This window comes from Heliangelus exortis, chromosome 2 (assembly GCF_036169615.1).
Source record: "Heliangelus exortis chromosome 2, bHelExo1.hap1, whole genome shotgun sequence".
Taxonomy (NCBI): Eukaryota; Metazoa; Chordata; class Aves; order Apodiformes; family Trochilidae; genus Heliangelus; species Heliangelus exortis.
In genome coordinates this window covers 141609937-141624725 of record NC_092423.1, presented here as the reverse complement: position 1 = coordinate 141624725, position 14789 = coordinate 141609937, and the positions used below count along the sequence as shown (strand labels likewise).

The window sequence follows — 14789 nt, the reverse complement described above, 5'->3', positions numbered from 1 at the left end:
CCAAAAATCCACAGGTGCCAAAGCAGACGAGGGTGCCACCCCTGCTGGGGGTGCCCAGCCTGCGGGGAAGGGGCTGCTCCCACCTTGGTGTTCAGCACAGATTTGCTGGGCCTGGGACAGGAGTGATCATGAGTGGTCACCTCTGCTTGCTCCAAGTGTCCCCAGGCTGCACAGGTCAGGCTTGGTCCCTGTCTTGGGAGTAGAAGGCAAAAGGCTGAAGCAGCCAGGACACCAGGGGTGGGAGGGATGGGAGTGCGTGGTGGGAGCTGCAGTGCTGGCAGCACCGTGGTCTTTTCTGTCTCTTGGTTGCTGGCTTTGAAGCATCTTTGCTATGAAGACAGACTGAGAGAGTTGTTCAGCTTGTGGAAGAGAAGGCTCCAGGGAGACTTTACTGCAGCCTTTCAGTACTTAAAGGGGGCTTATGAGAAAGAGTGGGACAGAATTTTTAGCAGTCTGTTGTGATATAACACTGGGGTAATGGTTTAAAACTGGTAGATTTAGACTAGATGTTAAGGAAGTAATTTTTTTATAACAGAGGTGAAACCCTGGAACAGGTTTCCCAGAGAGGTGGCATATGTCCTATCCATGTGCACATTGAAGGTCAGGTTGGACAGGATTCTGAGCAGCTTGGTCTAGTTGAAGATCCAGGCTCCCTGTCGAAGTATTGGACTAGATGGCCTGTAAGGATTCCTTACAGCCCAAACTGGTCTGTGATTCTGTGCTTCTCATGAGTAAGTGATGGGTTGGGAAAACCTATTTTTACAAGTTTCTCATCTGATTTGCATTGGCTTTGCATTATGCATTCATAGTCTGAACTGCATGTTTCTTTCTTGTTCTATTGAGTAGTTAATCAGAACAATATAAAACAGTGTGGTTCAAGTTAATTTTTTGACTTTTGAATTTTTAAAGAACTTAAACAACTTTTCGCCTCCTTTAGTGTCAGTAAAGAAGGAGCAGTTTCACAAACACTTGAACCTGCTCAAATGGCAAAATAGAAATGGATTTAACCTTTTTACTATCTAAAAGCTAAGTAAAGATTGTCCAGATCTGAAGGTCATGGAAAGGCAGTCAATAACATTCTTTTGAAGAAAGATGTAATTTAACTTGCCCTCAAATATTAACTGTGCTTGTTATTTTCTTTGTGACACTGTGCTGCTAGTGAAAGTGCCACATATGTAGACATATATAGTACTGGTGTGGAATATCCTAAAGATCCAAGATTTTGCTGATTTACATTTCATGTTAAGCATAAGCCCTACCAGAAAGTTAAACAGCACATTCTTTCAGGTTCAGATTTGTTTCAAAGTGATGTTTCACTTCTGATCTTTCCAGAAATCTGTTCCAAGTGTGACTCATCTCTTTACTGTGGTCATTATTTAAGATCTTGTTTTACTAAGTTCTCTCAAGGGAAACTTGTGATAAGTACTATCCTCCCAAATAGTTTTGACAAACTTCTTTGTTTAAAGGTAATTGGGAGGCTTATCTTTGTAGTGGCTTCAGACTCACAAAGGAACCCAAATGAGAACTCCAAAGGGAGTAGTATAAAAACTTGACAAACTGTGTATGTAACTGAAACAGTAATTGGCAGATGTATTTGTTAATGATGGTGGTTGAGCAGCAGCTTTTGTATATATGTGTAAAGATGAGCAGGAAATGATTGCTGTTCCATCTGTACAGGGGATTATTGTGCTAGCTACTGCTAAAATACCTTGCAGAGTGCTATAAATGGTGTCTGGGAAATTGAAAAAAAAATTTACATACTTCAGCAAATTCTTTTTGCTGTTATCTCTGTACTCAGACAAAGTCTTTTTATATTTTATATCTCAGTATTCATTAAGCACCATTAGGTGGCTGCATTTAAAACTATATCATGGGAGAGGTCAGTATTTTTCTTCCCATGATATAGCAGGAATCCATGTAAATTAGAAGGAATAGGCTCAGCTGTAAGAAAGATAGGATGGAAGGTTTCAATAAAAAACCAAAAAACAACAAAACAACCAACCAACCAAAAAACACCCCCAAAAACCAAAACCAACCCCCCACCCACAAATTCAACTGATAAAAAAATCTGTGGTCTGTGAACTCAAAAGATGGTATCACTGTGTAATAAGAGCACGAAAAATGGAAGAGAAATCTTCATTTATTCCTCCCCAAAAGTTGGGAGGAATTGTGTTGAATAAGCATGTGAAGTAAAACTGAAATCTGAGTCCATTAACACTGATGTCTTGACTGAATGTCATGCTTGTTATGCTGAGGGCTGTATATTCTAGAGACTGAAGTTACTGTGGAGTATGGTTGTTTGTATGAATGGTAAAGCCTAAAGAATAAAAGAAGGTTGATGAAAATTTGCAGGTTTTATTCAACCTGTGAATAAGAAAGTTGAGATTTGTTTGCAGAGGTTAGATGGAGTAAAGATGTAAGTGTATACAGATACTAAATCTTGCAAATGGTTGACAGGTAGAACTCTTGTAACACAAAAGTTGGTGAAAGTTTGACTCCAGTAGAAAGGCTGCTACCTAACTTGTTACTACAGCTGCCTTATTAGAACCTGTTACATTCCAGCCTTCCCCCCTCACAATTTTTCTGTGTTTTTTGTGGGGTTTTTTTGTTGGTTTTTGGTTGGTTGGTTGGTTATTTTTTAATTCCCTGCTCTTTCTCACAGCTAACCTTTTTGTATTGTACAACAATTAAAGATGTTTTCCTATCTCTTCCTGGGTGAAAATGGGATCAAATGACCTCTGTCTAGTCTTCAAGCTCCATCTAGGCTTTAATAAACTTGAAGCAGTTCTTGTCAACATTTATAGTTCATTATGCTTATTTTCAGGTTTTTGAGTCTGTATCTTAAGGCTTTTCTTCTGATATTATCAAGTTTGTCAAGAAGTGGCATTAATTCTTACAAATCCAGCCTTGGTAAACTGTTGTCACTGAAAAGTTACTTGTGGGGGAACCTGAAATGGTTTTGTCTGTAACTGTCGTAGGAAATTCCATGATTCTTCCTGCTTTTAGATGGTTCAGTGAGGGAGTGGTGGTGAGGAAGCAAGATGGTAATTCAGGCCAGGTGATCTTTCTTTTGTGGGGATGAGAAACTGGGCATTTTTGTGTCTGATAACAGATCAAACCATTCATCTGTAAGCTTCAAACTTCTTACTGTGTTGCAAATGCCTTTTAAAGAAGAATGTCTTCCATCAAAGTTGTGAAGGCAGATGCTTTAAATGAAGGTTTTTGGATATAAAACCCTGTGATCTTTGTCACAAGCAATTTCCACTGAAAGTGTGAATTCAGAAGTAACATGGGATTGGTTGCCTTGATGCCTGCCTTTTAATTCTGTACATTTGTTCCAGTTTGTGTATTTGTTTTGTACTTTAGGATATAATGGTAGATTCCCTTCACCTAGAAGGTACGTTTGTATGCTCTCAACATTGAAAGCAACCAGGAATGGCATTCATTAATTTTTTTTCTGCTTTTTCCCATGGAAAGTAACAAAATGCCAAGACCTCTCTGACAACAAAGAGTATTCTTCTGCGTTTCTTTGTGAGTATATTTATATAGTGACAGTATAAATTAAAGAATGTTTTAAAACTACAGTTCTAGACTAAAACCTGATTCTAGACTGATGAAGCAGGTATTACATCTTCCCCTTTTAGCCAAGTAGCAGTGGTAGGCTGAAAAGCCTGCCAGCACATAATCTTAATACAATACAGCTGTATAAATTAATGTTTTGAATAGTTCTGAGTTGAGATTTACCAAGAACAAGGCTGGTAGCCACAGATTCTTTCTCCCTAACACCTCAGGTGAGGTCAAAGTTGGCTTCATATTTGAGTAAGCTGACCATGGATTTGCTTCTATATGCAGAGATTTCTCCCAGCACTGTATTATTTTGTCATGGTCTGTTTTCCTCAGATAATTTTAGGATAGTTTTGTGTCATTCCTAACTAAGCTGAGCATCTGGAACTGCTTGTTCTCTGCCTTCAGAAAAGGAAAAAAATAATGTATGCATGTGGCTAGGTTTTGGTTTCTCTAACTTACAGTGGTGGCTATTTCAGTCTCTGAGTATCTATTTTGTAAGAAGGGGAAAGTAGGTGGTTAGAATTTTTGAAAGCAGAAATGAAGTCTTAAAGGTCAGTAACTTCAGAAGTGCTCATTTTTCCTTAAATTATCCAGTTAGGCATTTTTAAAGAGTAAACAGGACAGAAATAAATTCTTATTCTTCAACAGAAGTCTACAGGATTTTTAGAGCTACTGCTTTTTTGTGGGTATTGTTGCTGATATTTGTATTTTTATGCAAGTAACTGTATTACCACAAAAATGGGGGAGATGGAGGGGAGTGGTAAGGCATTCAATAAGTTAGTATTTGTTTTGCTCTTAAAACTTTCAAAGCCAGGTTATTTTTTATTGAAGGACAAAAAAGCCAGTTGATCAGTCAAAGTGATGTGGCATTTCTTTATCAAATTGGCTTTCCTGTTTTGGTGTGCTTTCTGTGATGCTCATGAAAGTGCCATGAGGCAAAAGTAATTTTCCTGTTTAGCCACAGTGTCAAGTGCATCTTCATTAATGAAATTTATAGTTATTTGCATCTTCTCACTTCCTCTGTCTTGTTTTTTTCATATTCCAGTATTCAGAGATTGCTGGCAAATATCTGCTGCATTGGGAAGTTCCTACTGTAGGAGGTTGTTCTGTAAGAACACCCATAAATCATCCAGTTCTTTGGGAGTGTCTTTGCCCCATGTGAGATATCCCTGATAAATTGTGAGTTCATGAATGGCAGTGTGAATAATTCCATAGTAGGTAATGTTTGTTCTAGCCCAACCTGGGCATGACGAGCCTCAAACTGAACCTTGTCATGCAAGTTAACTACCTGTGTTCTGAGGCTGCTTACAGAAGAGATGATACAGAATATTTCTGTAGTTGTGCTGAGTGGATCTGAGGCCAGGAGGGCTTTAATCAGTAGTGCTATAGCAGAGGATTTGACTTCTCTGAGCGCTCTTGTGTATGGGTTTGTAGCCTTTTGGCAGCCAGACACGTAAGTGGTGTGCAATTAATCTGTGCATCTGTACCAAATCCAACATGCCCTGTAGGCACTGAATCATCGTCCTTGCACAGCTCTGTAGGTACTGAATCATAGTCCTTGAACAGATGAGTACTACAGCACCATGTGATGGATCCAGTTTCTTCCTAGAAGGCATGCACCTATGGGGCACGTGCACACACTTTCTCTACCTCTTGCCAAGCTGGAGATTGCTTCTGGGCTTCTGTTACCCAATTCACATAACCATTTTCCTGATAGCCATGTTTCTTGAGAGCTCAGGACCTTCAGTTTTGAACCTTCAGTTTTGTTGAACATTAACCTTGTACCTGGTGCTGCCTGAGCTCTGGTTGCACGATGTGGTGAGGGCCCCGTGGGCTCCTCATGAGGGAGAAGCTTAAAGCACGTTCCACCTGTGGAGCAACTCTCATCATGTGGTTTGAAAGCACTGTGCAGATGGAGTTCCTGTTTTAAATTAGGAAACTGCATTAGCTAGGAACCTTAACTTCAAGTCTAGTTACACTATTATTGTTAACACTAGTTACCATTTATCCATGTTATTCTATTCCTATTGGAATTTGTGGTCCTAGGATTTTTTGTAGGTATGTGCAGTGTTTATACTGATGATACTCTGTTGCATCTGTTTATGTCTACTGCAAATCTAATGGTAAGAGGATGGAGGGAAGCTGCTGTGGGTGCTTGTCCACTGTTGGAGTTGTACTTACCTCCAGACACTTCGGGTCTACTGGAGTTCTGCTGGGCATATCTCTACAGTGTGCATTTTGCATTATTATGTGAATTTTATGTAATAGTGTCATTGCTTCGTGTGTGTATTTAACTTCAGTTTTGTGGCTGCACTTCATAAGAAAAAACTGTTGTTCATAATCTGTTTTCAAATAAGCACTTCTATCCTTTTAGTAGCAAAAAAGCCTTGCAGTGTGTCCAGTCTCTAAATAAAAGTAGAGGGTTTTTTTCTGCTTGACTGCTGTTCCAGGGTAAAATTTGATACGAAAAAGGATAAATTGTTGCAGTCTCTAGAACATGTATAGGACTATTTGAATATTGGTGTTTATTTCACTTCAGCAGAAAAATATAAGACTTGTTCTTAAATGCTTCCTTTGTTACTTCAAATGCAGGGTGATATCGGAACAATTGATGTGCTCCTGTTTTGACTGAGGTTGTAACATGCACATTAAATTTAGGGAAAATGCCCCTAGAGATAATGGCACCTGTGAGTATACTTTGAAAAAGCCTTGTGCTCTCTCAATACAGACCTAAGTGGGAAGATGTGGGAGTGTAAGAATGACTTGAAGTTCATCAGATTTCCTGTGCAGAAATAGCATTTCCATTGCCTTTAATGTCTCTCCAGTGAGAAGCAGTTGCAGACAACCTTCTGAGGGTGAGACTTCCTACTCAAGGTCTCAAATGTAAGCTCTGTGGTGTCTTTTTTTATTATTATTATTAAAGTAAATACGGGATCCTAAAAAGATCATTCAAAATGTTTAAACTAAGAGCTTAAACTGTTTACACAGAAGATAAAGTTGGGTACTGTAAACATGGCAAAGAGCTAGAAGTAATGCCTGCCTCTCTGTGGACTAGATAACAAGCTTGTCTAAATCCAACTGATGAGGAAATGGGGAACTAAAAAAAAAATATTGACCAACTAGCCAGAGCCAGGGCTTGGCAGCCTCTCTCCTTTCCCCCTCCCCCACCCCTCAGAGTTTTAAAATGGCAGATTCTTTTGCATAATAACCTACTGGTTGTAGCATAAGGGGAAACCTAACTTTAATCTCTGTTTCTCAAGTCTTTAATACAGCATCTGCTTGTAGGCCAGGCTGGTGCCTCACTGAGCTGAGCCTGGGACACATTATGAATAGGCACTTAAGGGATGGAGCCACTAAAGACTAAGCACAGCAGAACCTAGTGCCTTGGAATTGTTATCAAATGGGCAAGTCTTTGGGTTTAGTCTTAGCTTACAATAGATATTGTCCAATGAAAGTCTGAAATTGTTCTGGAGTTGGGATATGCAACTTTTTCTGTCCTCTCATTACAAGCTTTAACTTATTGAAGTGCTCATGTAATTTGCTCAAACCTTAGATTTTTAACCTTAGATTTTTAAAAGTAGGCTCTTTGGAAGCAGTCTTACTGGTCTGCTGGTTCTGGTCATTCATTTGTTATGCCTCTGAAGAGTGCAGAAAAATTAGGACTGGTATGTTCATTCTGTGGGATAATTCCTGGTTTCATACAATGTATTTCGATCCCTTGGTCAGGTGTTGTGTATCCAAGGAGCAAGCCTACATTAACTGAGTTCTAGGATCAAAAGATACATGGCATCTGTATATCAGAATGAAGAAATCTTCCAGGTTGTGTCTGTTTCTCTGTGGCTCACAGTTTAAAGGTGAAAGCATACATATCAGTAACTTTCTCCTGACATCTGATTGCTGTAATTAGCAGAGCTTTTGTAAGGATTGTGCATTTCTGACCGACTTTTTTATAAGCTACATGATGTTGCTTAATTGTCCTCTTCATTATTGCATTGTATCAAGAACATCCTTGCACCACTAGTGGGAAAAGACTACTCCTGTTTCAGTCTGCATGTAACTGTATGTACCAGTCCTTTTCAACCCTACTATGGAAACCTGTTCCATAACTAATCTTGAGAACATGTCATCTGTGTCCTGCCACTTCATCTCTGTTGAGTCACTCTGACAACTTGAGTTGCTCTCTAAAGAGTAGCTTTATTTTAAGAAGGAACTATGAATAGTAGTTATGCTTTTTCAAGCCCTCGCTGGAATATATTCTAACTGTCCATAAATGAGCAGCCCATCTTGGGGTATTCAAATGACTGCTCAATTTACAGTTCCACTTCTGGATTTGTCTCTGAAGCACAGGAATAGTCTCATTGTATGGTTAAATGGAGCAAGTGTTTAGCAGTTCCATTTTCCATTTTCTGTTTTACACAACAGCTGCATTCTTCCTACTGCTGCATTTATGGTTAATACAGGCATAGATTCCAGAGGTCCAAAAAGCTGGGTGAATGAAAGTTTGAAGTAAACAAATGATTTGGCAGCAGTTAAAACTTCTAAGGTGTAAGGTAACACTCCTAGACCTGGATTACACACTACTTTGCACTGTAGCTAGGAAATAAAGCTGATAAGGGCAGACACCTTGTAAGATTCAGACCATCTGTAATGGTTATTTTGGAAACATGTATTTTTAAGGCAAATAGCTAAACCATGTAATACTACTAAGCTCAAAATATCAAGTTCAGTGTTTGAAAGCTGAAATGTGGCCCTGGCAGGAGAAAAAGTGTTTGCAGTTGATAGCCCTTCCTATGACTTTGGAGTAATTAACAGGAAGAGCTGGTCAGTGTTCTGTTTGGTAAGTTACACTTTATTTAATGCATTGTGTTGGTTTGATAATACTTCAAACCTTTGCCAAATGTTTGCTGTGGGAACAAGGGAAGGTTATATGTGAGTCCTTTTTATCTGACTTTGAAACTCTGAGTTAACTGGCTAATCTTCAGTTACACAGAAAATTAACTTCTGGTATAGAATCATAGAATAACTTGGGTTGGAAGGAACCTCTAAAGGTCATCTAGTCCAACCCCCCTGCAGTAAGCAGGGATACCTTCAACTAGATCAGGTTGTTCAGAGCTTCATCAAGCCCCAGCTTGAACATCTGCAGAGATGAAGCCTCAACTGCCACCCTGGTCAAACTGTTCCATTTTTCCACCACCCTCATGGTAAAGAATTTTTTTTTAGCATCCTATCTAAATCTACTTTTCTCTAATTTAAAACCTTTCCCACTCGTCCTATCACTACAGGCCCTTGTAAACAGTCCCTCTCCAGACCCCCACCAGGTCACTGATGATACTCAAAGGTCACTGTTAGGTCTCCCTGAAGCCTTTTTTTCTCCATGCTGAACAACCCCAGCTGCCTCACCCTGTCTTCATATCAGAGTGTTCCAGCCCCCTGATAATTTTTGTAGCCCTCCTCTGGACCTGCTCCATCAGGTCCATGTCCTTCCTGTGTTGAGGGCTCCAGAGCTGGATGCTGTACTCCAGATGAAGTCTTACCAGAGCAAAGTAAAGTGGCAGAATCACCCCTCAATCTGCTGGCCATGCTTCTGAAGCCCAGAATTGATTGACCTTCTGGACCAATTGTCTGCATTTTTGGCTCATGTCCAGCTTTTCAACCACCAGCATTCCGAAGTCCTTTTCTGCAGGGCTGCTTTCTAGAACTTCATCCCCAAAACTGTACTGATAATGTGGATTGTTCTGACCCAGGTGCAGGACTCTGCACTTGGTCTTGCTGCATTTGATGAGTTTAACCTGGGCCCACCTCTCCAGTTTGTCCAGGTCCTTCTGGATGACATCCCATCCTTCTGGTTTATTGACTCAACACCACTTGGTGTCATTGGCAAACTTGATTATGACTTGATCCCACTGTCTGTATCATTGATAAAAATATTAAGCAGGTCCCACTACAGAATCCTGGGGACACTGCTTGTCACTGCTCTCCATCTTGACTTTGAGCCATTGACCACAACCCTCTGGATGTGGCCATCTAGCCAATTCCTTGTTGACTGAACAGTCTACCCATCAAATCTGCATTTTTCCAACTCTTCATACTCTATCCGCTTCTTTACATAGAGAGCAACACCTCCATCCATTCCTCCTCTCCTGTCCTTTCTGAACATCTTGTAGCTGTCAATGGCCACACTCCAATCATAGGATTCATTCCACCAACTTTCCATAATCACCACTGTGTCACAGCTTTCCTGTAGCACGGTGACTTCCAACTCTTCCTGTTTGTTGCCCAGGCTACTTGCATTAGTCTAGAGGCACTTCAGCTGGGCTGGCCTTCCTACAGGGACATGAAGGCAATATGGGAATATGTTTTGATGATTTCCATCTCAAACCTGTAAGAAAGGTCATATTTAACTCCTGTGACTGATGTTTGTTCTGATGAATGCAGAAAAATGATAATTAGATGTTGAAAATGGTCGGAGTATCTCTTGAATGCTGTGGTGCTGCATGGAAGCAGAGCTGGGCAATCTTCTGAAATGAGTTACTTTGCAATGTTTCACAGCATCATTATTTAACTGTATGATGTACAGCTGAAGCTCCAACTATCAATATCATTATTTTGATCTTAAACACTGTTTCATTGCTGTCCTGAAAATAATGGCACAAGAACTTACATTTTCAGCTGTGTAGAAGAAAACTCCTGGGGATTTTTTAACAGTTCTCTGACCACCAATTCCTCATATCACAAGAGAGTGTCCTCTTTCAACTGAAAAGTAAAAGTTTTGGCAAGTAAGGGGGAGAAAAAAAGTAGTCTATCATTTGAGTGAGGGATAAAATTCTCAAACAAGTTTTGTTTTCCACAGAAATGTCATTGTGGGTTCTAGTATGCACAGGTTTTCCTGTTGCTGTAGGATTCTGGATGTGTTGCCTTCTCCCTCTTTCTTCAAAGGTGCCTTGCTGTGCAGAGTAATCTGTCAGAAGCTCAACAGGGATTATTTTGATTACTCAGGTTTTGTGCTGCTTTGTCTGGCAACAGAATTCTTTGTAAACCACCACAAGCCTTCTGACAGTTATCTTTATGATTATTTTTTTAAAAACTTCTATACTCTGCTTCTCAAATAGGTCTTAACTTGTTGATACGCTCTTGTTGCTAGCAGTCTGTTGTGATCAGTTTTGGAGAGGATGCATCACCTCAAGTCCCTGTTGCTTTCTTTTCTGTACTTTCTGCCTTTGGAGCTAAATAAAATCAAGCTTAGGCAAAGATGATGTGTGTAACATGATTTTAAATGTTGTTTGTATCTATACAACAGTGTTGGTTATACAAGCTACACTGAGTTATTCTAAGCATACTTTAGACAAAGCTTTTGAGTTGAAATAATCTGCATATTAAGTTGTGAAATCTGCATTTCTCTAGGCTTTTGAAGATGCTGTGTAAGTTACTAATCACAGAGGAAGTGAAATGGGGTCTCAGGCCACTCCAGCTGGTCACCTTGGGAGTGCACTTGGGAGACAGTGTCTGAGTGCAGCAAGGCAGGGAACTGGAGTGTGAGTTGTTGGCTCTGCAGCCAGGGGTTTGTGCAGAATTCCAGGAAATGCTTTGGTTCCCCTCTGCTTCTCAGCCCTGACTCCTCTCTGTTACCTGCTTTTGAAGACTTGAAGCAATTCTGACAGCACTTACCTGGGCTGTGAATGATAATCTTGCTTTAACAGTGGCAGACGCTAGAAAATTAATTGAGGTAACTTTTAAGAGCCTCCCTAGGAAGTGCCATATCTGGCAGTAACAAGCTCTTCTGCCAGTGTTTCAGCAAAATGTCTTGCATGGAGCACACTGAATCTGCCAGTAAAACCTAATAGCCCCTGTGTTACTGGCTCTTCCATTCCCTCCTGAGAATTTAGCCATTAATACATTTCTCAGAGGTGTTCTTCCTTGTTGCCCAAATGAGTGCAAAAGTTGAAGCCTTGGGAAGCAGTGGCTGTGATTCTGCCTGTTGAAACATGTGCACCAGGGAAAACCACGATGCAATCTTTGCATCTTTATGGTTAATAGTTTTAGTTTAGTATGAAATTTGTATGGAGAACAAGATTTAATCAGGTGTTGTACTTCAGAGTTTATTCCACCTTCCCCTTAAGTGACAAAACTAATGAGGTAAGGCATGGTTGCTTAAATGGATAGGTTGAGGCACCCTCATTTACCAGGGACAAGTAGGTTCATTGTCTGCTTACTTCTTTTGAACTCATAATTCTACAAAGCTACTCCAACACTGTGTGGAGGGCAAGCAAGGATATCTCCTGAGAATGAGCTTACTCTTTTGTTGTTCACCTGCTATTCTAATTAGCCTGTCAAAGAAACAGTGTTAATTTACCTCACAAAGGTCTACTGAAGTAAAGAAAATCAATTTCTATACAAATATTGACTGAAAATAAGGATGTCAGCTTAGTTTTTTTCAGCTGTGTTAGTTATACCATAGGTTAGAGATCCATTATTTAAAAAGGAGGGGGGGAAAAAAAAGTTGTCCTTTCAGTGTTATCAACTTACTTAGGTAAAGCTAAAGCATGTATAAGGAATTATTTCCATGAAAGCTGGGGAGGTCATCTTAAGGGACCACATGTCTTCAGCTTTCTGTGTGTGCCTCTGCTTCAGCACCTCTGTCCTCTCCAGTTCCTCTTGTCACACCAGAATTTATTCTTTGCTAATAAATAGTTCCTCTGCATGTGGATGTCCCCATGATCCCTCCTGCCCTCTGTACCTACTGCTGTTCTGCCATGTCGACTTTTCCTATCCAGAGTTGCTGTGCTCTTAGCACTTGGTTCCCTTTCTCACCTCAAGGCCAATCTGCAGGAATGGGTGGTGAGCAGCCAGTGGGAGCAGTGCACAGCCGTGTGAGAGTGGGGGGGCAGAAGGGTCTCCAACAGGCTTAGATACTGCTTTTAATAGAACCAAATCCTTCATGCTACTTGAGTTAGTTATTAACGAAGTTTAAACATTCTAGTTTGGCAACATGGCAATGTGTGAGTTGGTCCAGTACAAGTGTAACACAAGTTTTGTTTAATGAAATGATCAATCGTGTTTGAAAAATGTCTGTTCTCTGATAATGAATTGGAAACTTTTCATACTGTGCTGTAGCGGGGTAGAAGGAAGTATTTTTGTGTGTATTGAAGGAAACTGCATGTTAACAATTGTACAGATGATCACTCAGCCAGCAAAACTTTCAAATCCTCTTACCAGTCTGTAGACAGTGACATTGCTGCTCTGCTCACCAACTCACCAGACAGCATATGAGTAGATCTTATGGCTTCCATTCAGAAATTTTTAGCTGCTTTGTTAACTTTTTACAGTTTGTCAGGAGAACCATGAATAAAAAAGGGACTGAATTAGGGTGATGGAATATTTGTTAAAACAAATCCTATGCTTTAACAAAATTAATAGGGTGTCATGGATGTTTTTTAATTTTCCCTTTCTTCAAGAGAGAAGCAGTGCTTCGTACAACACTTTCAGGGAAAAAGAAACACACTAGTTTTCCAGGCACCTGCTTATTTTAGATGCTGGCTTGAGATAAAGTGGTAAAAATTATTGTTGCCTAACATTACTGTCATTTGGTTTTACTTTTGGAGTGTCTGTTGTAACTGCTTCAGTGTTGCTGCAAAAAGGATCTCATCAATTTTATAATTCTATTGATAATTTTTATAAGTCCTTTTCACCTTTATATCTTATGTGTTATATTTATCTATTCAATTTTGCATAATAACTTGCATATTCCTTGCATTGTCCTGCTCTCCCATCTGTGCTGCTCAGGTCATAAGGTTCTTTCCTGTGGAGTGCAGCAGGGGCAGTAGGGGAAATGGGATGGTATCTTCTGATCATAGTATTCACTGTGACTAAAATCATCCTTCAGCCTCAATACTGTATAGTTTTTCCCCTTCCCTGCACCTTTCCCAAGCTGGGGCCAATCAGTAATACTGTGGCCAATCAGTAATACTGTGGCCTTTGTGATTAGAAATTTCACTGTAAAGTAGCATAGTTTTTGTTGAATGGTTCTCAGTCAGGATTACCTGATGTTAAGAGGAGCTTCTGACAGCTGATTAAATACCAATTAACATGGAATATTTTATGACTCTCCAGCTGGATATGCAAAGTCATTAACATGACAAGGCTTTTATATTTGTAAAACAAGTTTATGCTAGAAAAAGATGTTTTGCAGAATGTGGTTTACTGTAGGAGAAGACTTGTAGTATCCTGAAACTAAGTTTATCCAGCTAAACTTGTAGTTTAGCTGAAATCCCTGAAACAGAAGCAGCCTCCAAATTCCCAAATGGAAAAACCCAAACTCTTCACCACAACAGAAAGGTGCCAGTTTTGGCCAGTTCATTATTCTATTACTCTGCTAAGAAAGGTAGACTCTTTGCTATGTGAACCACTCCAAATGAACTTAAATACCCTTTTAATGCCTGCAGTAGGTCCGGGTGGCACACTGCCATAGGAAATGCTGTTCTGTCTGACTAAGGTACTGATTTTCTGAATCAGAAACTTAGTTTCCATGGAATAATAGGACAGTTTGGGTTGGAAGGGACCTTAAAGATCATTTAGTTCCAAGCAGGAAATCTCAGTAATCCTAGAATAAGTTCAGAAAGGTAAAAACTGCCATTGGCCAAATTCAGCTTTAACTGATGAAAACTGCAGCAATGAAGCATTTTTCCCTGTGTGCAGTATATGTGACACTGCAAATAAAACTTGGACTGAGACCTACTTTTTTCTGCTGCAACTACATTGCAGAGGTGTAATGCTCTATTTTTGTGTGTTTCACTGTGTAACTTAACTCAGTAGTGCCAAGATGCAAGGCTCTGTTTCTAATGCTTGTGATCATGGGTGGCTGATTGCCTTACAGAAGAGTTTGTCAGGATGCCTCTCCATTGGCTTGTAATGTCACTTCTGTAAAAGGACAAATGTTTTTGGAAATCTGCATGTTTAATTTGTAGTTATCTAGATTCCTTGGCACTGCAGGAATAACTTTGACTTACTCCTCACACCAGTTTCTGTAAACGAAATACTGTTTATTGTTTATGTTTAATGGATTCTTCTGTTTGTTCAGATTCTGAAGACGAGCTGCTGCATCATTAATCTGAGGAAGGGAGTTCTCTGTTAAGACTGCAAGGAGACAAGACCAACTGGTAAACACTTCCTTAGGTGTCTTTGCTTGTAGAATGTTTCTTTGTTGTCAGTAATACAAAGTATTTTTG

The 14789-nt window shown here is 39.9% G+C and overlaps 1 protein-coding gene across 8 annotated transcripts in view; it reads left to right on the top strand.

Moving 5' to 3' along the window:
* The window catches only part of CYRIB (CYFIP related Rac1 interactor B), a 95451-nt gene that overhangs the window by 39934 nt on the left and 40728 nt on the right, over positions 1-14789 (top strand). For 6 of the 8 annotated variants that reach the window (XM_071738385.1, XM_071738384.1, XM_071738381.1 and 3 more), the window contains exon 2: positions 14642-14720. The exons of the other annotated variants lie outside the window; for them this stretch is intronic. The gene's annotated coding sequence lies outside the window, so the exon portion shown is untranslated. The remainder of the gene's footprint in view (positions 1-14641; positions 14721-14789) is intronic. 8 annotated transcript variants of the gene reach the window in all.